Below are 23025 nucleotides of genomic sequence, written 5' to 3' on the forward strand. Positions count from 1 at the left end.
AGGCCCATGACTCCCAAAGTGTCATCCAGCCAGCCCTCTCCTGGGAGCTCCAGCCCAGACACCCAGCTGCTTCCTAGACTCGCCGCCTGAGCATCCCAGATGGGGGGCGGTTCCTCAAACCAGCACAGCTTTAACCCACAGATCTTCTCCAGGCAGGTCCCCTGGTTCAGTATGTGCAACACCTTCTACCAACGGCTCATAACCAGAAACCTCAGGAGTATATTTGATTCCTCCCTCTTTCTCCTTCTGTATCCCATCTGGACAGAAAACTAATACACCAGATAGCTGGCCACCACATGAGGGCAAACAAGATGACACCTTGAGCTTCTTAAGCAATATTTTTATCCTATGACTTGCATCTGAACATTCATTGTAGTGTTCGCTCATTCCTTCATTCCTTCCCTCACTTGTTCATCCAGCCACAAACCAGAGCTGAATGTCTTCCATGGCTGGTACTGTGCTCAGCACGGGCTGGTGCTTTCACGGTCCTCCCTGCCAGCAGCAGAGAGACCTGGAAACGAGATAACTGCCTGTGTGGACAAGCTCAAGGGTGCTCAACGGATGCAGACAAGGGAGATGCACCACGGATAATGCGCTTACAGACTCGGGGAGTAAGGGTGCTTCTCAAAGCAGAGAGGAAACTCTCCCGGCTAAGATGTCTTGTTCAACACTGAGGTCCAAGAGTCTAGAAAGTGTCTGGCATGTATGTGGTAGGTGCTCCTTAAATATCTGATGAGCCAGTGAGTAAAAAAAAAGCGTGTGTGTGTATGCGCATTATAATCCATAGAATTAAGAATCCAGGAGTTCCTACTGACATAAAGAAATAATTGGATAAAAAAATAAATAGGTGGAAAGGACAGCTCTTCCTTATGGTAGAATTCCAACTACTAAAGGTAGATGGAATGATGGAAATAGGAAATCATCATTCAGCGGAACCCCAAAGTAACAACTGTTCCAGGCAGGAATCAGCAATGAATGCTAAAATTTATGGATGAAATTTGATGAGATACAGGATATTTACGTATTCTCCGTGTATCTCCCCACAAGGCACTTTAATTACAAATGACAAAATAATAACTTTACAGTTAAGAAACCCAGCAGACATCATTTTATCCAAGTGATCGAAGTTAGTACTACCAATGATGGGACATATTACCACTATGTATCTCCTGAGGATATGATGCCCTCAAAAGGTACATCTCTTCTGTGACATTACTTTTAATTTTAAAATTTTTAACAGCTTTATTGAGGTATAATTCACACATGCAAGTGAATTATTGGCTATTACAAATAATGCATCTCTGCATATTCACATACTTATTTTTATGTAGACATGTTCTAATTAATATTGAAGAGATTATGGATATAGATATAGATAACACACACATACACACACACCCCTAGGAGTGGAATCGCTGGGTCATATGGTATTTATAACTTTATCTTTAATATTTTTCTAAAGCAGATGCACCATTTCACATTCCATCAGCAATGAATGAGGGTTGTGATTTCTCCATACCCTTGTCAACACTTGTTACTGTCTTTTATATTTTATTTTAGCCATCCTAATGGGTGTTAGTGACACTGACTAATGATGTTAAGCACCTTTTTATGAGTTTATTAGCCATTTGTATATTTTCTTTAGAGAAAGGTCTATTAAAATCCTCTCTCGGGACTTCCCTGCTGGCGTGGTGGTTAAGAATCCACTTGCCAATGCAGGGGACATGGGTTCGAGCCCTGTTCTGGGAAGATCCCACATGCCATGGAGCAACTAAGTCCTCAAGCCACAACTACTGAGACCATGTGCCACAACTACTGAAACCCACGTGCCTAGAGCCCGTGCTACACAACAAGAGAAGCCACTGCAATGAGAAGCCTGCACACCGCAACAAAGAGTAGCCCCCGCTCATCACAACTAGAGAAAGCCCGCACACAGCAAAGAAGCCCCAAAATAAATAAATAAATGAATGAATAAATTTATTTTAAAAATCCTCTGTCACTTATTTAATTGGCTTGTCTTTTTATTTTTGAGTTGTAAGGGTTATTATTATTTTCTGAATACAAGTTCCTTGTCAGATATACAATTTATAAATACTGTCTCCCATTCTGTGGGCTGTCTTTTTATTCTCTTGATTGTATCATTTGCAGCACAAAAATTTTGAGTATTGCTAAGTTATTTATTTATTATTGCCACTTGTGCTTTTGATGTCCTATCTAAGACACCATTGCCTAATTCAAGGTCATGAAGATTTACTTCTGTATTTTCTTTTAAATGTTTTATAGTTTCAGTTGCTTTTACATTTAGGTCCATGATTTTCTTTACTGTACAAGGTAGGGGTCCAACTTCATTCTTTTCCCCATTTGAACTGTCTCAGCACCTTTGTTGAAAATTAATTGACTATAAGTGTATGGGTTTATATCTGGATGATTATATTCCATTGATCTTGATTATGAGTAATCTTGATTACTTTATCTTTGTAGTGAGTTTTTAAGTTGGGAAGCATGAGTCCTAAAAAGGTTTTCTTATTTTTCAAGGTTTTTTTGACTGTTCTGGGTAGCTTGAATTTTCATATGAATTTTAGGATTAGCTTGTCACTTTCAGCAAAGTAGCTAGCAGGTCCTAGAAGATAATATTGGAAAAAAACTACATAACCCTGAATATTTTAATGACTTTCTAGATACAACACCAAAGGCATGATCCATGAAATAACTGATAAGCTAGACTTCATTAAAATTAAACATTTCTGGGCTTCCCTGGTGGCACAGTGGTTGAGAATCTGCCTGCTAATGCAGGGGACACGGGTTTGAGCCCTGGTCTGGGAGGATCCCACATGCCGTGGAGCAACTAGGCCCGTGAGCCACAACTACTGAGCCTGCGCGTCTGGAGCCTGTGCTCCGTGACAAGAGAGGCCGCGATAGTGAGAGGCCCGCACACCGCAATGAAGACTGGCCCCTGCTCACCACAACTAGAGAAAGCCCTCGCACAGAAACGAAGACCCAACACAGCCAAAATAAGTAAATAAATAAATAAACTCCTACCCGCAACATCTAAAAAAAAAAAAATTAAACACTTCTGATTTGCTAAAAACAAATGTCAAGAGAATGAGAAGACAAGCACAGACTGGGAGAAAATATTTGCAAAAGACACATCTAATAAAGGACTTTTATCCAAAATATCTGAAGAACTCTTAAAACTCAACAATAAAAGAGCAAATAACCCAATTGAAAAAATGAGCCACAGACCTAAACAGACACCTCACCAAAGAAGGTATACAGATGGCAAAAAAGCATAGGAAAAGATGCTTCACTTCCTATTGTCATCAGGAAAATGCAAATTAAAACAATGAGATACTACTATGCATCTGTTAGAATGACCATAATCCAGAACACTGACAACACCAAATGCTGGCAAGGAGGTGGAGCAACAGGAACTCTCATTCATTGCTGGTGTGAATGCAAATTGGTACAGCCACTTTGGAGGACAGTTTCTTACAAAACTATACATACTCTTACCATATGATCCAGCAACTGTACTCCTTGATATGTACCCACAGGAGTTGAAAACCTGTATCTACACAAAAACCTGCATAAGGATGTTTATAGCAACGTTATTAAGAATGGCCAAAACCTGGAAGAACCAAAGTATCCTTCAGCAGATGAATGAATAAATAAGCTGTCATATACTCAGACAATGCAATATTATTCAGTGTTAAAAAGAAATGATCTGTCAAGCAATAAAAAGACTCGGAGGGACCTTAAATGTGTATTACTAAGTGAAAGAAGCCAATCTGAAAAGGCTTCATACTATATGACATTATGGAAAAGGCAAAACTATGCAGACAGTAAAAAGATCAGTGATTGCCAGGGGTTGGAGGAGTAGGGGTGGGAAGGCATGAATAGGTAGAGCACAGAGGATTTTTAGGGCAGTGGAAATACTCTGTATGATATTATAATGGTGGATACATGTCATTATACATTTGTCCGAACCCACAGAATGTACAACACCAAGCCTGCATTATAATGTAAACTGCAGACTGAGTGATTATGATGCGTCAATGTAGGGTCATCAGTTATAACAAAGGTACTGCTCTGGTGAGGAATGTTGACAATGTAAGAGGCTATATATGGGGGGTGGGAAGGGCAGAGAATATATAGAAAATTTCTGTACCTTCACCTCAATTTTGCTGTGAATCTAAAGCTTCTCTAAAAAATAAAGTCTTAAAAAAAAAATAAACCATGAGGGATTCAGTAGATATTGCATTGAAACTGTACATCAGTTTAGAGAATGTTACCATCTTAATGATGTCAAGCCTTCTAATCCATAAACATGTCCTTCCATTTATTTAAATATTCTTTAATTTTTTTCAACAATGTTTTGCAGTTTTCAGTGTATATGTATTGTACCATCTCATTAAACGTATACCTAAGTACGCTATCGTAAGTGAAATTGTTTTCTTAATTTCATTTTCAGATTGTCCACCGCTGGTGTATAGAAATGCAGCTGGTTTTTGTATATGATTTTTATGATGAAAGAGTGTTGGATTTTGTCAAATGTTTTGTTTATGTCTGTCAAAATGATTATGTGTTTTCTGTTCTTTATTCTATGGTTTATTACATAAATTGATTTTTATATGTTGAGCCAACCTTGCATTCTTAGAATAAATCCCACTTAGTCACGGTGTATAATTATATATGTTTCTGGATTTGGTTTACTAATACTTTGTTAGGATTTTTGCATCTTTATTCATAAGTAATATTAGTCTGTGTTTTTTTTTTTTCAACTTGTGATATCTTTGGCTGGTTTTGGTACTGGAGTAATTCTGTGGCAGTCTTGCCAAAAATGCATAACTAACTTAATGATGAAGTAACATCAGACATACCTAAATTGAGAATGACTACATAAAACAATTTGCCAGTGCTCTTCAAAAGTGCGAAGGCCATGAAAGATAAAGGAAGCCAGAAAAAAGTGGTCCACAGTAAACTGACATAACAACTAAATGCAACGTATAATAGTAGATTGGAAACTGTAACCCAGAAATGACATCAGTGGGACAATTATTGAAATCTGAAGTAGGCCTGTAGATTAGATAATAACATGGAATTAACAGTAAATTGACATAACAACTAAATGCAACGTACAATAGTAGATTGGAAATTAACCCAAAAATGACATCAGTGGGATAATCACTGAAATCTGAAGTAGGTATGTAGATTAGATAATAACATGGAATCAGTGTTATTTTTCTGATTTTGATAATTGCAGAGTTTATGGAAGATGTTAACATTTGGGGACTTCTTTGTACCATTTTCCCAACTTTTTTATGTGTGAAATTATTACAAAATGAAGAGTTAAAAATTATCAAAAAATTTTTTTAAGCATATGTGTCTCTGGTGTCCTTGGTTCAATGAGAGAAAGAATGTATTTGAGAAGCAGGGAAGCATGAAAATCAAGGTGTGGAGTTTACTATTTCTGGCAACTACATGTGGCTGAGTGTTTCTGGAATACAATGTGTGGGGAAGGGGATGGGACCAATAGCAGTGCGGACATCCTGAAGGCTGTGGGGAGTTGTGGGAGGACTGGGCACTGGGAGACGGGGGGGAGACTGGGGAAAGAAAGTGATACAAATGGAAAGAGTTACAAAGATTTGTTGTGAACTTGCAAAGAGAAATTTTGCCCAGGGATGTTATAGTCTCCTTAGTTTTTTTGTAGATTTTAAAAAAATCTAATATTGGAAAGGAAAATTCAAAGGCCAAGTTTTGTATCTAGAACAATAGCAATGCTCAGCCCCCAATTCAACCTCAGAGAATTGAGGGGTTTACTCTAGGGGAAAGAGTTAAAATGAAATGTGTATATATGTCAATAAATAGATAACTAATGAGAACCTACTGTTTAGCACAGGGAACTCTACTCAATGATCTGTGGTGACCTAAATGGGAAGGAGATCTAAAAAGAGTAGATCTATGTATACGTATCACTGATTCACTTCGTTGTACAGCAGAAACTAACATAACATTGCAAAGAAGCTATACTCCAATAAAAATTAATATAAAATTTAAAAGTGAAAAAATAAGACAAAAAGACCAAAAAAAATGAAATGTGGGCTTTAAATGCATTACCACAGGGAGGGCTAAGATGGGGAGTTTCTTCACCATGCTAATGAGATCGAACTGAAGGGTCTGAAGATCCAGTTTTTAGGACCTGAAAGTCCTTTTATTGAGGATGGAGGAGCCTCACGCTGGCCTCCAGGAGAGACTTGAGAAAATTTCTGTCAAAGAAGAACTGAGGTAAACTAAGTCTGGGCTGCGGCAACTTCAAGGAAAACAATTTGACTAGAGAACTAAGAAGCCAAAGGGAATCAGAGCCTGTAACGGGAAGGACTGGGCAGGGAGAAAGAGAAGGAGCAAGGGGGTGTCTCCCACACAGCCAGGTCCCTGGAGTTTCAGAGACCCTGGAGAAAAGGTTGAAACAAGCTTACATGCATTTAGCAGTATTTTAAAATATTTACATCCAATAATTTTTTTTTCCACCGGTATCATTTCAACCATATCTATTGGGTTGAACCATATGAAATGGACAAGTCAGCTGCAGCGAGTTGTCGGGGCGATTGGATGTTAATATAAGACTAGAAATGGTCCAGGTAGGACACAGAGGGATGCAGGCAAGAGACAGTGAGAGCCTGAACTGAGGCTGAATCTGCTTGGTGGGTGGAATCCCCAGAACCTGGCTCTTGATTGGCTGTTGAAAGCTGGGTAAATGGGAGTCAAAGGAAGAGGAGGTTCCAGAGCGAAAGACCAGTGTTACCAAATACTTCTGCCAGGAGACATGGAGACTGAAAGATGTCCAACAGATCTGTCAGTGGAGCTCTTGGAGACTGTTTTATTAGTTTCCTGTAGCTGCTGTAACAAATTGCCACGAACTTGGTGCCTTAAAACAATACACATTTATTTTCTTAAAGTTCTGGAGGCCAGAGGTCTGAAATGAGTCTCACTGGGGTCAAGTCAGGGTATCAGCGGGCTGCGTCCTCTGGAGGCTCTAAGGGGAAAATCTCTGGGGCTGGGGGTGGGGAGCTGCTTCCTCCAGTTTCTAGAGGCTGCTGATGTTCCTTGGCTGGTGGTGAAATTGATCACTCTCATCTCGGCTTCCACCTTCACATTGCTTTTCCTTCTTCTGTGTCAAATTTTCCTCTGCCTTGCTCTTACGAGGACACATGCGATGACATCCAGGGTCCACCTAGATATAATCCAGGATAAGCTCCCCATCCCAAGATCCTTAACTTAATCACATCTGCAAAGTCCCTTTTGCCATGTGAGGTCACACCCACGGGTTCCAGGGATTAGGATGTGGATATCTTTGGGGGCTAACACTCAGCCTACTGCAGAGACCTTGGCAAGAATATTTCCCCGCAGGAGCTGGGGGTGTGGCAGCAGAATGCAGAGGGCTAACATGTGGCTGGGGCCCAGTCTGGATGGCTCATCTGAGACCTTGAGGGAGATGCCACACCCTGAGGATGGACTAAGGATCAGGGGTCTGCATGGGAGGGGGAGAATCAGCAGTCACGACAGGCAGAAGGGAGTAGGAAAGAGTGTGTGGTGAAGCTCAGCGTGCAAGGAGATTCTAGAAGGAAGAGTCAAGGTCATCAGGCACCACAGAGAGGACAAGCGATGGACTGAAAAGAACCCACTGCCTTTGGTGGTCAGTGGTCATGCATAAACTACCAGGGCAGGGGGAATAGCACGGTGCAGCTCAGGGAAGTTCACTTACAGAGGCCCGCGTGGGAGCACGAGGTGAGGACGTGGAGACAGGGACAGAGATTATTTCTGAGGAACTTGGCTAACATGAACATAGGAGCACAAAGCACAGTCAGGAGGAGGATGAAGGGCCCCAGGCTGTTAGGGATGGAGACAACCCCAAAGCCTGTGAGCAGGCAGCCCAGCCTTCAGCCTTCCAAGCTGCCAAAGACACTGATGGACAAGCTATGGTCCTGAAAACTTCTACCCTTACTGCTAAGACATTCGACTATCTTCCATGTTTAGATTCAAAAGGTCTGTAACCAGAGCTTAAAATGACCATGAAAATTCTGAGGATTTTCAGGTCTTTGTGTGGTACCCTCTGCACAGCCCCGGATAATTAGGAAATGGAGCATTTGCAAGCGTGGCTCCCAAAGACGGGATGCGGTTTCACCTCAAAAGGATGAAAACTCCCTTTTCTCCGGGCAAAGAAGTTAGTAAGTCAGGGAAGAGCTCTTTCGAGAATAAAAGCTCTCAGTGTGCCCCTATATGGGCAAAACACCTTTCTTTCTCCTTCCAAACGCCCTTCCCTTCTTTGAATTGGGGAGGGCATGGCAGATGTTTGAAAGATAATAGGATATTCAACTTCTCTCGTTAATCAGGAGAAATCACAATAATCTGATCTTGCCTTTCTGGGCTTAGTTTTCATTGTGCCTTCTAAAAACTGAAACAGTTCTCGTTTTTTAGTTTTACATTCCTTTCTCTTTCTTCTTCCCTGGGTTTGTTTATCTCTCTCCTGTTCTGGGAGAGCTTTTTCTTGGGTTGTGATGGTTTGCGTTGTACTTTCACCTCCTTCTGCTCCTTTGTTCTCTGCTCTCTTTATTCCAGCTCCTCCCACCCCACCCCCACTCACTTTCCTCTCTTACCCCTTTGATAGCGAGGAGCTGCTCCCTAAATACCTGAGACAGTCTTCTGAGCAAGAGTCCAAGGCACTTCTGGGGAGACCCCTGGAGTCCCTGCCTTCATTGGGAAGGAAGCCCCAGGCCAGGCTTGCACCCAGCATGGACAGGGCGACAACCTCATCAGCCAGAGGCAGCAGAATGCCAGAAACACATTTGGGTCTGTCTTTGGGAAAGAAAATGATACTTCTGCAGGCAGGTGGTACTATTTTGGGGAACATTTTTATGTGCAATTTAGAGTGCACATTCTACGCACAGCTCAGACAGAAATAATCAGTTTAATGTGTGTCTGCACCATCATATGGTCAAGCTTTAGGTGAGAGCAGATTTACACACCAAAATCAAAAGGAAATAGCAGGAGCCGTCTTCTGCTACATTCCTTGACGATAAATGGTCACGCGATGGAGAGCTGCCAACCCAACTCTCCGCTCCTTTTATTCCTTCCCAGAAAGTGCTTGAGTTTGAAAGAAAATTAGTTTCCAAGGTGCTTGAGTGCATCTGTTAAATACAGATTTTTATTAACAGGGGGCACATGTAAACAAAGTCTACATAAACAGAAAGACGCCTGGCAGCAAAGGAGAAGTATGCTCAGGGTCAGGGAGTTTTTCTTAAAATGAAGTGTAAGGAAGTTTACAGGAATTCTTGAGCCAACGTTTCAGTTCAAGAAGACATCCTGCTTCTCTGATGTGTGCTACAGAAGATGGTCAAACCGAAGAGCTTAATGTCCACGGCATTGGGCATTTGTCATTGTGTGTTTTCATTAAAGAAAACGGGGTTTTTCTCTGATGGGCTAGGATGTCAGAGGAGCCACAGTAAAAAAACAAACAAAAGGACAAACAAACAAAAAAACATACTAAGGTTCACAGCATATTTTTCAGAAAGTTCAACTTTCAAATGGAAGAACTGTACTGAGGATTATTTTTTAAGTAAAAACGCCACTGAAAGCATCCACGTGTGAACACCTCAAGAAGCAGAAGGGTTTTAAGTCAAGCCACGATGCAGATCTACACCCAGGGTAATATTCAAAATATGTATGTGTCACCCTTTGGATCCCCGAAGCAATGAATCAGTGCAGATTCTGCAAAATAAAGCAGCTGTATTGAGTCTGCGAGTCACCTCGGCCACAGCCTTCAGGAGAGAAGAAACTTTGAGATTAAAGGGCAACATTTTCCCTCTGAAATGGAATAATTGTGATATGGGATTTGCTTTTTTTTTTTCCTTCAAGTTTTGAAGAAAAACAATGTTCTTCCTGCTGTGATGAATTTATTCTGAGGTTTGAAAGGAAACCCGTGTCCCAAGAGAAGGACGGCCCTGAGTCAGGAGGGTGAAGGCTGGCCTTTCAGCACATGTGTTCCCGTTTATCCAGGGGCGGCACTCGGGTGTGAAGGGGGAAATACCCAGGGTGAAAAGATTCAAGGGGATCAAATTATTTTTCCATTTGTCTCAGAAAGAAAGAAAGAGAGGAAATAAAAGGGGGAAGGAAAATCATTTCATTATGTGGTGATCCAGTGTAACCTGGGGTAGCAGGCAAGTGGCAACTTTATTTTTCAGAGAAGCTCCCTCTCGGGTGTCCCGAGCCTCCCAGGGTGTGGGCTGGGACTGTGGAATTCAATTGCAGCAGGAGCACGAGAACAGGAGTTGCACGGATATCTGTCTACACTTGTCATCTCTCATGTGATCTCTGGGCTACGAGCCTTCCTCGCCCCACCTGGGTGGATGGGTTCGAGGGGAAGCCAGAAAGAGAAAAATGTTCAATTGAACATTTACTACATGCTAGGCGTTTTACGCGCATGGTCTCCCTCACCATAAGTCTGCAAAACAGAGATTATTGTCCCAATTTTAGAGGTAAGCAAAAAGTTTCAAATATTTTTGCTCAAAGTGCCACAGCTGGTGGTGGAGTGGGCCTGTCTGCTACCAGACTCAAGCTCTTTTTGGTTTTGCTGCACTGCCTTCCCGCCAGGTGGCCTTCATACGTGAGGTGGAGGCTGAAAGGACCATTTAGCATCACAGGATAAAGGCCACAACGATTTCCCTCCACAGCTCACACCCTATTAAATAAGGGAAAGCAAAAGACTGAGTGAATGTACTCAAAGGGCAGGAGTAAAAACAATACATTAGGACTCATTTGGGGAATAGGAAGTTTGCCTTCCAGTTACTGTGGGGTAAGGCAGAACAGGACCAGTCCTAGGGGCTCCCTAATTCACTGGATAAAAGACAGGAGGACAGTGATTCAGCGCCTGCTGGTGATCAGCTCAGGGAGGCCCCACTGGTTGGCTTGGCTGCACTATAACACTTAACACTGGCTGATGATCAGTTGCTTTGCCAACATTTGAACGCACCTGTGGAGTGAAAAGCCCCAGGCCCTGAAGCTTTTCAACCTGCCTGTCTGGGCCCGTCCCCTTTTCATGGGTGCAGTACCCTCATACAAGGAACTCAGCCCCATGCCCTCCAAAACCCCTTCCTCAGGCCTCCCGCCGAGCCAGGGGTGCTCTTGAGAGTCCTGTCAGCCCCATGACATTCCAGAATTCCTCAGGTGGGTCACAGACTGGGCTTCACCTTGACCTTGAGCACAGGCTCCCCATGGCTGTGGGAAGAGGGGGTGACAGAGCTCTCTTGAAGCCTAGGCCTCGGCAGTGTCTCGAAACATGGGTTTCCCACTTGCCTTTGAAGTTTAAATGTGGACCTGTTTTCTCCTGATAATAATAAGCAGGGCCAGGAGGGAGAAAGACAGAAGAGGGAGAGGAGGGAGGGCACTCAGCAGTCGTGTCAAAACAGAAAACCATCCAAACGCTGCTCGGAAGGGATGCTGACGTGGCTCCGTGGTTGCCGGTGGGAGTAACGGGGGCCTGGCGGCCTGGTCATGGGAGCAGACGTGCCCTGCAGGCCAGCTCCAGCCCCTGCCCGCTCTGGTCACCAAGGAGTGGACGGGGTGGATCTTGAAAAGAAATCAAGAGAGTCCCAAAATGTAACCACCGAGGGACAGAGGAAATGAGACCCTCGGTGCGGGCGCCCAGGGCCTCTGGAGGAAGGAGACCTCTGCCGACCAGCCCGCTGTGGTCAGGAGGTGTCCCAGACCTGCAACAAATGGCCACAAGCTATGGCCTTGTTTGGTCTAGAACCTTCTCCTCAAAATAGCAGAAATAAATGTTTGGAAAGAAAGGTGAAATGAATGACAGCTCGTGACCTGGCTTCGCATGTGTCACAGCCAGCTGGCCCAGCAGCACCAGGGGCCCCCACGGTCAGGTCAGGGGTGATCCCTGCGGTCTAGCCAGAGAAACAGACACAACAGCCCACCTCTGTTCAGAAACAGAGTCTCCCCAAAGGATAGCAGTGCGTGCCTGAGGCACCCCGGGCCCAGGGAGGTGGAGCTGCTCCCCGCCGCAGGAAGAGCAGGGGCTCCAGAATCCAGGCCCCCCATCATCAGGGTGAAAGCCTTTCCTCAGAGCCCAAGGCTTCCTGGAGACTAGAGCTGGAAGGGGCTCCGGAGTCCAACTCTCTCTGTTCATTCATTAAAAACATGGCAGCTCAGAGGAAGAGGCCACCCTGAGCTCAAGACCTCCTGAATATTAGCCAGCAGTTCCCCATTCATGAAGATGGAAACAGAATCCCTGCCTTGGGAAACTGATGTACCAATTAAATGGGACAACATATGTAGCCACTTGAATAGTCCATCACCTTGCAATCCTTATTTGTCATTATGCAGATAAAAGCCAACTAGGAAGACCCATAAAGGTCACAGCCTTGCCCAGAGTCAGTCAGTGGAAGGCCTGCCAAGGTCAGAGGTAGGCAGCTCCCAAGACGGCCCATATTATCCCCCTGTCTGGGATTCACACCCTGAGTAATCCCCTCACACACTGTTATCCATAGATACAAAGAAGTGACTTTATATCACTTCCAAGATGAGGTTACAAGCCTCTGTGGCTCAGAACAGAATGAGGGTTGCCAGGGGCTGGGGGTGGGGGAAAAGGGAGGTGTTTATCAAAGGGTACAAAGTTTCAGTCTGTCGAGATGAACGAATTCTGGAGAGCTATGTACAGCACGGCGACTACAGTTGACAATACTATATTGTACACTTGAAATATGCTACGAGGGTAGATCTTAAGTGTTCTCGCCACACACGTACAAAAGGTGACTATGCGAGGTGGTGTCCATTAACTTGATTGTGGTGATCATTTCACAGTGTATACGTGTATCAAAACATCAGGTTGTATACCTTAGATATGTACAATTTTAATTCGTCAATTATACCACCCAAAAGCTAAAAACCCAAAACACTGTGGCTGCCATCTTAGGCTCTGTCTTGGGCAGCCAGACCCTTGTAGACCAAATATGCCAAATTTTCAATCCCCACACACGATTCCAGGAGCTGAGAACAGAAACACTTTGAATTGGGACTGTATTTGTTTCCTGGGGCTGCCATAACAAAGTACCCCGCACTGCATGGCGTAAACAATGAAAATGTATTGTCTCACAGTTCTGGAGGCCAGGAGTCTGAGATCAAAGCAACAACAGCAACAACCATTTTACATTGGTTCCTTCTGAGAGCTGTGAGGGAGAATCTGTGCATGCCTCTCTCCCAGCTTCTGGTGTTCGGCCTGCAATTGTTGCCATTCCTTGGCTTAAAGAAACATCACCCAGATCTCTGCCTGCATCTTCACATGGCGTTCTACCTGTGTGTGTCTATGTCCGAACTTCCCCTTTTTATAAGAACACCAGTCATGTTGGACTAGGACCAACCCCAATGACCTCATCTTAACTTGATTACCTCTGTAAAGACCCTATTTCCGGTTGGGAAAAGTGGCGGAGGCCTGGGCTGGCTCCCTGCGCTACCATGGCGCTCGGGAAGAGTCACCGGAACCCGTTTGCAACCTCCATGGGCCAGCACATAGAAAATGCTACAGTTGCTGGACTTCAGACTGAACACTGGGGCCAGTTTATGCACATCTGTGACATAATTAACACTGTTCACGATGGGCCAAAAGATGCAATAAAAGCTTTGAAGAAAAGGATTTCCAAAAACTACAATCATAAATCCAACTTACCTTGTCACTTATTGACATATGCATACAGAACTGTGGTCCAAGTTTCCAGTCTCTGATTGTGAAGAAGGAATTTGTTAAAGATAGTCTAGTTAAGCTGCTGAATCCCAGATATACTTTGCCAAGAGACATTCAGAATAGAATTTTGAATTTCATTAAGATGTGGTTGCAGGGTTTCCCAGGAGGTATGGATGTAAGTAAAGTGAAAGAAGTGTAAGGAAGATGGATCTCCTTAAGAAAGATGTTCAGTTTCCTCCATCAGATGCTGAAACAGCCAGACAAGAGACTGCTCAGATCTCACCGAATCCACCACCATCTGTTCCTACTGCACCAGCTCTTTCTTCTGTAGTTCCCAAGAACTCCAGTATTACACTGGTTCCAGAACAGACTGGAAAACTGCACAGTGAATTGGATATGGTGTAAATGAATGTGAGAGTGATGTCTGCCATACTGATGGAGAATATTGCTGGGTCTAAAAACCGTGAAGACAAAGAGCTTCTGCAGAAACTTTATAAGACGGGTTGGGAGATGCAAGAGAGGATCATGGACCTGCTCGTGGTGGTGGAGAATGAAGATGTCACTGTTGAGCTAATTCAAGTGAATGAGGATTTTAGTAACACCACCCTTGGATATGAGAGGTTTACTCGAAACCAACAAAGGATTTTGGAGCAAAATAAGAACCAGGGGGAAGATGCCAATACTAGCAGTGAACCTTCTGCCCCATCCTCTGATCTCCTTGACCTAAGTCCCAGCCCTCCAACGCATAGGGCCACTCTGGGAGAATACAGCACCCTGAATGCTCAGCTTTCAGACTTAAATTTCATCTCTCCAAGTCCTGTTGTAACAAACAACTTGAAACCCAGTCTTCATCCACAGGTGGATTTGCTAGCCTCGGAAAATACAGAAACACACGTTTGCCCAAAGGACCAGCCAAAACCTTGCCTCAGGTCATACATATGAGAGTTCTCTGGAATATTCAAATTCAGTATTGCTACAGCCAGCTAGTCTACAGACCATTCCAGCGACACCAACAAAGCAGAGACCACCATCCTTGCCCAGCAATCAACCAGCGATGACAAAGAATGATTTTCAGCCATCCAATTACTACGAGGTAATGGAGTTTGATCCATTAGCTCCTGCTGTCACCACAGAAGCTATTTATGAAGACACTGATGTATATCACTACAAAGGAGCTCAAAGTCACAGTGACTATTGAGGTGGAAGTAGATGACCAGCTCACTAGTGGCATTATGGGTGCCAATTCTCTAGAAGGTAGACCCTGTCGAGCTTTGAGACCCAGAAGTTAAGACATTCCAAAACATCAAAACCATGGTGGAACATTTTTCCTCTGTAGTAATGAAGTTCAAACAGAAGAGTAACTGTTCCAGAGTAACGTTTATGGTTCCTGACAGCAGCTGAAGCTTTATCTCAAAAGAACTGGGTTGTAACATATATTCACTTAAAACTTCAGCAGAAGAAAAATTCATGGTACTGAGGCCAACCAGGCTAAGTGTAGCACCTTATGTTTCACAGGCCTTCCTACATTTAGAAATCATCACAAGAGCTGGGATAAGAGTAGATGAAGACTGTTTCATTACAAAATGATTGTTAATAGATGAAAGCATGAATGTGAAAAACTATTATTCAGGAAGAATACTGAGTGTCTTCATTTAACTAAAGTTGAAAGTAGAAGTCAATTTGCACTTCTTTATAAATAATACTCTTGTTTAGAATTATGAATTGTAAAAGCCTTGATGATTGTAGTTTAATTATATTTCAGGTACCCTCAAGAGGTCAATGGATTTTACATTGGTTGCCTTTAAATATAATTCTTTATAATACTAAATGCTCTTTGTTTTTCTTTTTGGAAGAAAGACTTCTGGAAAACATTCAGAATAAATTGTACTTTGGTTTGTCATAAATTACAATGACAAATAAATTACCATTAAAACAAAAAAAATACCCTATTTCCAAATAAAGTCACTTGCTGAGGTACGGGGGTTAGGACTCCAACATATTCGGGGGGGGGGGCATAATTTAATCCTTAACAGGGATGTTGCAGATTACTGGGATAAGTTGAAGGAAGTCTTTTAGAATCTCCCAGAAGTGATTACAGTGTCCAGATGGCTCTTACAATGTGCCCTGGACAGTTAAGGAGGCAGAAACTAAGCAATTCCCCTGGTGTTAAAGTGAGAAGCCACATGATTCTTTCCATGTTGGTACTGGCAAGAAAACAACCCCCCTTTAATGGGTGCTGTGGGTGTGGTTTTCTTCAGCACCCAGTTAGTTTGCTGGGGATGTCCTAACAAAGTATCACAGACTGCGCGACTTAAACAACAGAAACTTATTTCTCACAGTTCTGGAGGCTGGAAATCCAAGATCAAGGTGCCAGCAGGGCTGGTTTCTCCTGACACCTCTCTCAGCTTGCAGATGGCTCTCTTCCCTCCGTGTCCTCACATGGTCTTTTCGGCTGTGAGCACACACCCCTGGCTCTATTCTTATAAGGACGCTGTCCAATCAGGTTAGGACCCACCCTAACAGCCTCGTTTTAACTCAATCACTGTTAAAGACCTTGCCCTGTTAAAGACCTTATCTCCAGACCTTGCCCTGTTAAAGACCTTATCTCCAAATATGGTTACATCCTCGGATACTGGGGGTTGGTTCTGCCCCAGGGATACTAGGGGGAGACTCCCTCCTGGATGGACATGTCTTTAGTCCAGACCATCCAGAATGTCTCCTGACCTTTTATAGTCCCGTGCCAGCACCCCACCTTTCGGTGTGTGGGGTTCCCTGCCTGGCAGGTTCCTGCATCCGTTGCCAGGTCTGGAGGGAGGGCTCTGAGAAGGCTGTTCTTTCTCTGCTATCAGGGTGGAGCAGCCTTGGGCCCCTTGGGCCAAGCAAAGAGTACTTCTGTTTTGACTCTTCGTTTTCTCACATTTTCCCTTTAAACACAGCCTGTCTTATATCTCCCTTTCTTATTTTCGTTTCTAACCCCCTCTGTTCCTCTTCAATGTAATTTTAAAGTGAAAACACATGGTCGCAAACTGGCGTCTCCCCATTTACTCAGCTGCACCTACTTATTCAATTTAAACTGGAAGGCTAGTTTACAAACTTTCAAAAATAAGTCCTGGGCCAACGTGGAGAACTGTATAAACACAGGTCTAATTTCATTTCTACTTGTTTCTTCTTTTTTTTGTCTCTCTCTTGCAAATGACCTTCCTAGTATAAAAGCCAAAACACATGCATGCACACACACATACACACTTTTTCTTTCTGGAAGTTTCTCCTTGATTTCTAATTCTGTAACAAAATAAACAGGTCTTGAACAGAAATTGAAAGTTTTTAAGAGACAGTTTCCAGCAAACTGTCAATTAACATTAGTGACATCATTCAACACAATATCCAGTTTAAAGGGCTTCAGGACAGAGTGTTTGATTGTTAGAAAAATGACTAACTGAGTAAGTGAATTCTGCTTTTTCTCCATGAAAGACACATACATACTAGTTTGTCTAACTGTTAATCCTAATCCTTTTTCACTTTTGGAAGGAGAAGGAAGACAGCTTTGGAAAATAGGGCAAAGGACATAATTTTTGGCAGTAGAGCTGTTCATATTTTGGTACAAGGGAACCAAAATGAGAAAATTAACCCTGAAAAACTCTGGAAATCGATTCAAGTTGCTTTTTCCTAAAATGACCCATACTGTAGCCATATAAGTTCCTTATTTGACCCTACCCAGTCACATTATTTTGATTGTGAGCATACAGAATGATCAAAAAGTCCTATTGAACTATAATGTATTAGTTTTCTTCCATTTGTAGGGCTTAGGACTATACATTTTCACATATCTTACGTGACCCTCACAAAAACCCTGTTAAGGAACTTGCCCAAGATCACTACAGCAGATAAGTTGTAGACGATTCAAAGCCATGTCTTGTGAAGGCGAAGGCAATGCTTTTTCCTCTCAACTGGGAGGTATATACAAGTCTGGGGTTTTGTCATATGCTTGAATGTCACAAATGACCTTCCATACAGCAATAGTCTTGTTTTGGACTGAATTGTATCTTCCCCAAATTCATATGTTGAAGCCCTAACCCCAATGTGACTGTATTTGGAGATGGGGACTTTAAGGAGGCATTTAAGGATAAATGAGGTCATAAGGGTGGGCCCTAATCCAGTAGGACTGGTGTCCTTATAGGAATAAGAAGAGATGCCAGAAATCCATCCCCCACCCCCTCCCCCCAGCACGCAGAGAGAAGAGGCCATGTGAGGACACAGCAAGAGGGCGGCTGTCTACAAGCCAGGAAGAAAGAAAACAACCCTAACCCTGATGTTAGACTTCTAGCTTCCAGAACTGTGAAAAAATTAATTTCTGTTGTTTATGCTCCCCAGTCTGGGGTATTCTGTCATGGCAGCCTGAGCTGACTAACACAGTTCTGTTGGAGACTCCTGGCTGGGGGATACTTCCCTAGTTTTACCCCACCTAGGGAACCGGATGCTTGTCCTTAATGGTGCCATAAATTCCTGTCTGTACAGAGGCCTCTATGACAAAATGTGGAGAATTTCTTGAACTTAAGACTTTAGGTAAGAAATGAAAGATTAGATGGCTGGACTCACACTTGGAAATGAAAACCATAGTCACATAACGTAAAAAATACTACTAATAAGGCAGTGGAATTATAAAATTAGCCTCTATTTCTTGCTTGATTTAAAAAATGGGTCGAAACCCTTCACCAGGTGAGACTTAGGGTGTTACTCTGATGAGACATAAGTTCTGCCACCTTCACCCTCGTGTAAGTCCCCCTGCTTTTGTCCCAGTGCAGCCCATATCGCAATGGCAGGTTTGTACGTCAGGATGTTTTTTCATGCATGAGAATTCAGTCCATAGTTGTGTAATTGTTAGGGTTCATTTTCAGAATGCCATCTTATAAACATTATTTCTAAGGGGATTTCCTCCTTGCTGTATTTTCTGCTGAACATTTAAAATTGGCTAGTCATTGTTTCCTTCTCAGTCAGCCGGACGATTCTCTGTTCTGGCCTGTTAATAGTCTGCTCTACCTCACTAGCTCTTCAGCATGAGAGCAGTTCCTGACTGGGGTCCATCAGAAAACAGATCCCCTATTTGAGCCAAAACCCTCCCTGTGTGATGCCATTTCACATCCCTCCAACTGCAGGCATTCAGGGGTGCTTTTATAAGCACTTTCCTTTCCCTGGTCCTAAAAGGACTTCCCTCCGTGTACATGAGTCTCAATCCTCCAGTTCTTGGTTTGGTAACGACCAGAAACAAAAACAAGTCTGAGCAGGTTGGAGGTAACATCAAATACAACATCCAAGAAGCTTCTCCTGAGTTTACTACATCTAATTTTTTTTTTTTTTTTTTGCCTAAGCATAACTTACAATGTACAACAGATGGCAAAGGGAAACCTAGAGTTTGAGTTTCTTCAGCTAATAAACAAGATGGCATTAGGGGTATAGGGGGCTGTGGTACGTTTTAGTAATGGATGTTGTGGAAGGAGAGATTCCCTGCTGACAATCCTGAAGGCTGACTGATCCAGGACAACTGTCCAGTCTGGGACCTGGTCACTTTCCCCATCTGATCAACCGCCTAAAACTGAACAAAGTCCCAAGAAAAGAAATTTTGTATTTAAACTGTTTACTGGCTCGCTTTCTTTTTCTTTTTTTGGAAACTGGGAATTGGCAAATGACCTTAGAGTAGTAGCATTTTTCATAAAATATAGCTCTCTGGATTCATGACTCAGTTTTGTTTTTTTTGGGCCTGTAGTGACCTCCCTTAGGTTTTTGTCGACTCCAACATTTTTAGATGTTTTGTAGCAGCATGGTTTTTGAATAGTTAAGCCTCCATATGGCCAAAAAAGAGTCGAAATGGTTTGCTCTGATTTTTGCCCAAATTTTTACTTCTGTTTACTCCTTCAATTATGCGCCTTTCCTTATAAGCTCAAAGTATAATCTTTTACTCAATTTTCTCAAAGGGTTACCCCAATATCCATATGCCAATATCTCACATGCCTTTTCATTTACTTCAATAGCTCCCACTCTAAATCTGTGCCAGTTTTCTCCTTAGAACTTCAGGTCTGGATTTCTCATCATAGCATATAAGGAACAACTGGATCTCATTCCCAGACACGGAGAAGTTCCACACTGCCCTTCACCTTATGTAGAAAATCTGAGGCGGATAATGCAACAACGTTGCATTTCTCCTTGGCCTGTCTATGGATCAAACATTAATGCTCTTATAAAATCTGCATTCTACTTACAAAAATCAATGTAAACACTCATGATCCTCTTACTCTGTAGATAGATATTTGAGGTTCTATGAAATAGGGATTTTTTTTTTCTTTCTATGTCCCTCATTTTCAGTTCATAAATAGATGATCTGGTCTCACATTTAGATGAACTGGTTGGAGGCCCCTTTGTCAAATTAAGTAGGAAGATGGTATTCTCCTATTAATTAATTAATTGGGACGGTTTTGATGTTGAGGTCCCTCCCGTAAGAAACAGATACTCTCTAAGGAAAACTGGGGCTCCTGGTACCAGCGGAATTGTTCATTTTATCCAGTACTAGTTTGTTCTGCTTCCAGGGTCAGAGCCAGGGGTATGGTTGTAGGTTTCAATGAAGTAGATTTTTTTTTTTTGTAAGAAGAAGAGTGAAACATTTCAGATCTGTCCAACCACGGGGCAAGCTCCCTCGGAAAGCTCTGTGCTTGCCATCCCCCCACAGGACCAGGTAGGAGGCTCCTGTCGGGAGGCCCATGAAGTCCATGCTAGTGACAAGGAGGAAAATGCACTTTCATAACCAGAAAGACAAGGCTTGTTTCCACCTTCATTACAACCTATTAGTGAAACTTAAGAGGAAACCAACAACTCACCACTCAACACAGGCACCTGCAGGCTCCAATATTCATTTCTGAGTCCCTAAAGGAAACCCATATGTTCAAATCTGGGGGACACAGCAGAGACTCTGCTGCCTGAATCCCACGTGCCCTGGGATGCTCCTGAAGTTATGAGGGCCGAGTTGGGCACCATGTAACACCCGCTTTCAGAACTGCCCAACTGAGCTACCTCTTCTGACTGTCTGTGCACCTGCTAAGAGCCACGTGCTTCCTGAGGAGCCCCTGGCTTTGCCTGCACACGCCCTGTGTGAGACCATGACACCCAAGGGGTAGCAATTCCCCAAGAGTGGGAGGTTACTGCCTCTCCTTCCTCACATCCTCTTCTCAGCTAAAACCCCCATCTTTCAGGTCTCAGCTTCCTGTCACCACCTCTTGCAGGCAGCCTACCCCAGTGCCAGCCCTGGACAGGGGTCCCCCTCTGCTCCTTGCACTGTGCCCGCAACTGTACTGAAGTGGTGATCACAAGGCCGGCTGGCTTTGGGATTCTGGCTTCCCGTATGCTATTAAAAAACAGGGTTGTGGTATTTCTGTTGGTATAATACTGACTTTTCAGAATTCAATCTGAAGTCGTATTCATTTATACCTTGATATGCACTTACGTAAAATAGAGACATACTGTCTTTAGGTCTCAAGTTGAACAAAAGTGCAGGTGCTTATGTTTAGAAAGTGCTCTGATCACCTCCCCTCTTGGTTTCAAACCCTTCCCAGAAGATCTCCCTTTAATTCCCGTCATTTTAGTTTTTTCATGTCTCCTCAAAGCAGTTTTAGGCTCCAATCTACTTCAATAGGCTACAGAATCATGTAGAATAAGGGTGGGGTGGAAAGACACAGTTAAGCAAATAGGAGAAGGATGCGGTGAGGGGATCAGGAGAGAGAGGATGGTGGGGGGAAGGGAAAGAGAAGGGGGAAAGGGGGAGGGGGAGGAGAGGAAGGGGAGCAAAGAGGGGGAAGTTCCCGGACCCAGTTCCCAGCCCTTCAGCTGGAGCCAGACACTGCCCTTCTCCCAGAGGGGGTCCCTTCTCTCCCCTCCCCTCTCTACTCCACCCCTGTCTGTTTTCCTTCTGAACTGAAACCAGTTCCTTCGGGCCTGACGTCTCCTGCCCGGGACAATTATATCAGCCTGGACCTTCTTTCCTGATCCTCCTACGTGAAGAAAGCAGCTGAAAGGACTGAGGAGCCTCAGCTGGGCCCTACACCGCTCTTAGCAAGAACAGAGACTGGGGACTAGTTTGGAATATAGTTATTTAACTACAGGTGCAACCGTTTGGATATAGCTTATTTAAAAATAAAACATGAGCATCAACACAGCCTTTTCAGGACCCCACGCTGCAGCACCATGGAATTAGAGACCTGGATTGCCATCTTCCTGCATTCCTCACAACTGTCATGTTTGGGACCGCAGTGGGGAGTGGCCCCTGAGTCTCCCCACCGCACTGTCACCCCTGCTCCGAACCCAGGTTCTTGCACAGAACTTGGCTACTACAGAAAAAGTCAAATAAAAACTGCACTTGCGTGTGCTATGAAACCATTGCTCCTTTGATTCCTCGGTGTCCCACATATAAAGAGGAATTAATTCCAAGTTTATTGCGAGGAAAGCTTTGTGTGTGGCCTTCGACAAGATCACTGGCCTCTCAGGCCCCTTCTGTGAACAATAGGAATGATGATGTCCACCTTATGTGGCTGTTCTGATGATAAGAAACAGTGCGTTTCAGTCACCAAACAACAGGGGCACCCAGTGGGCACTCAACGGGGCTGGTAGCCATCAGTCACTGTAGGTGCTCTGCTTCCCTCTTTTGTTTTTGGCTGGCGCTGCCTGAAACTCCAGAGGAATTTGAAGTTCAATCACAGCAGCTGTGATCATCATTTTGGTTAGCATAGTTGCTTTTCTTCCTACTTCCTACTGTTCTCTATTTTTAAATCCCTGCGTATGGACATGTGCTTTGTGAATGTTATCATTCTCACCCTCGGCCAGTCATTTCAACTACTCCATCTCCGTGAGGACGGCAAAGGTCTCCCATTTTCTCACATAAAACGAAAAGCAAGAATGACAAACCAGCACACAAACAAAACCCTGCAACACCCACGATGCTCTCAGTGAGAACCTGCACTTGCTGAGTGCTTGGGGGTCTCTGGGCCACCCCTGGGCCAGGGGCAGTGCTGCCTCATCTCCTTTCTTCCCGAAACAACCCTTTGCAGGTGACCTGGGCTTCCACTTTCCCTTGGTGCTTAGCCTCTGGGGGGGGGGGGGGGGGTGGGGTCTTTCCTTTTGTGCCAGCTCAGCAATGCATTTAAAACAGGGTTTTAGTATTTGATCCAACATCATAGTTGTTCTATTTGGGAAGGGCCTTCAGGGAGCCTGGTCTACCATCCAGCCTGAAATGGAGATGGCTT

The 23025-nt window shown here is 43.7% G+C and overlaps 1 pseudogene; it reads left to right on the top strand.

Moving 5' to 3' along the window:
- Positions 1-13518: 13518 nt before the first annotated feature.
- On the top strand, positions 13519-14942 carry LOC114888429 (annotated as a pseudogene).
- Positions 14943-23025: the final 8083 nt, after the last annotated feature.

The sequence above is a fragment of the Monodon monoceros genome, unplaced genomic scaffold (assembly GCF_005190385.1).
Source record: "Monodon monoceros isolate NGI ecotype Baffin Bay Population unplaced genomic scaffold, NGI_Narwhal_1 Super_Scaffold_8, whole genome shotgun sequence".
NCBI classification, from domain to species: Eukaryota; Metazoa; Chordata; class Mammalia; order Artiodactyla; family Monodontidae; genus Monodon; species Monodon monoceros.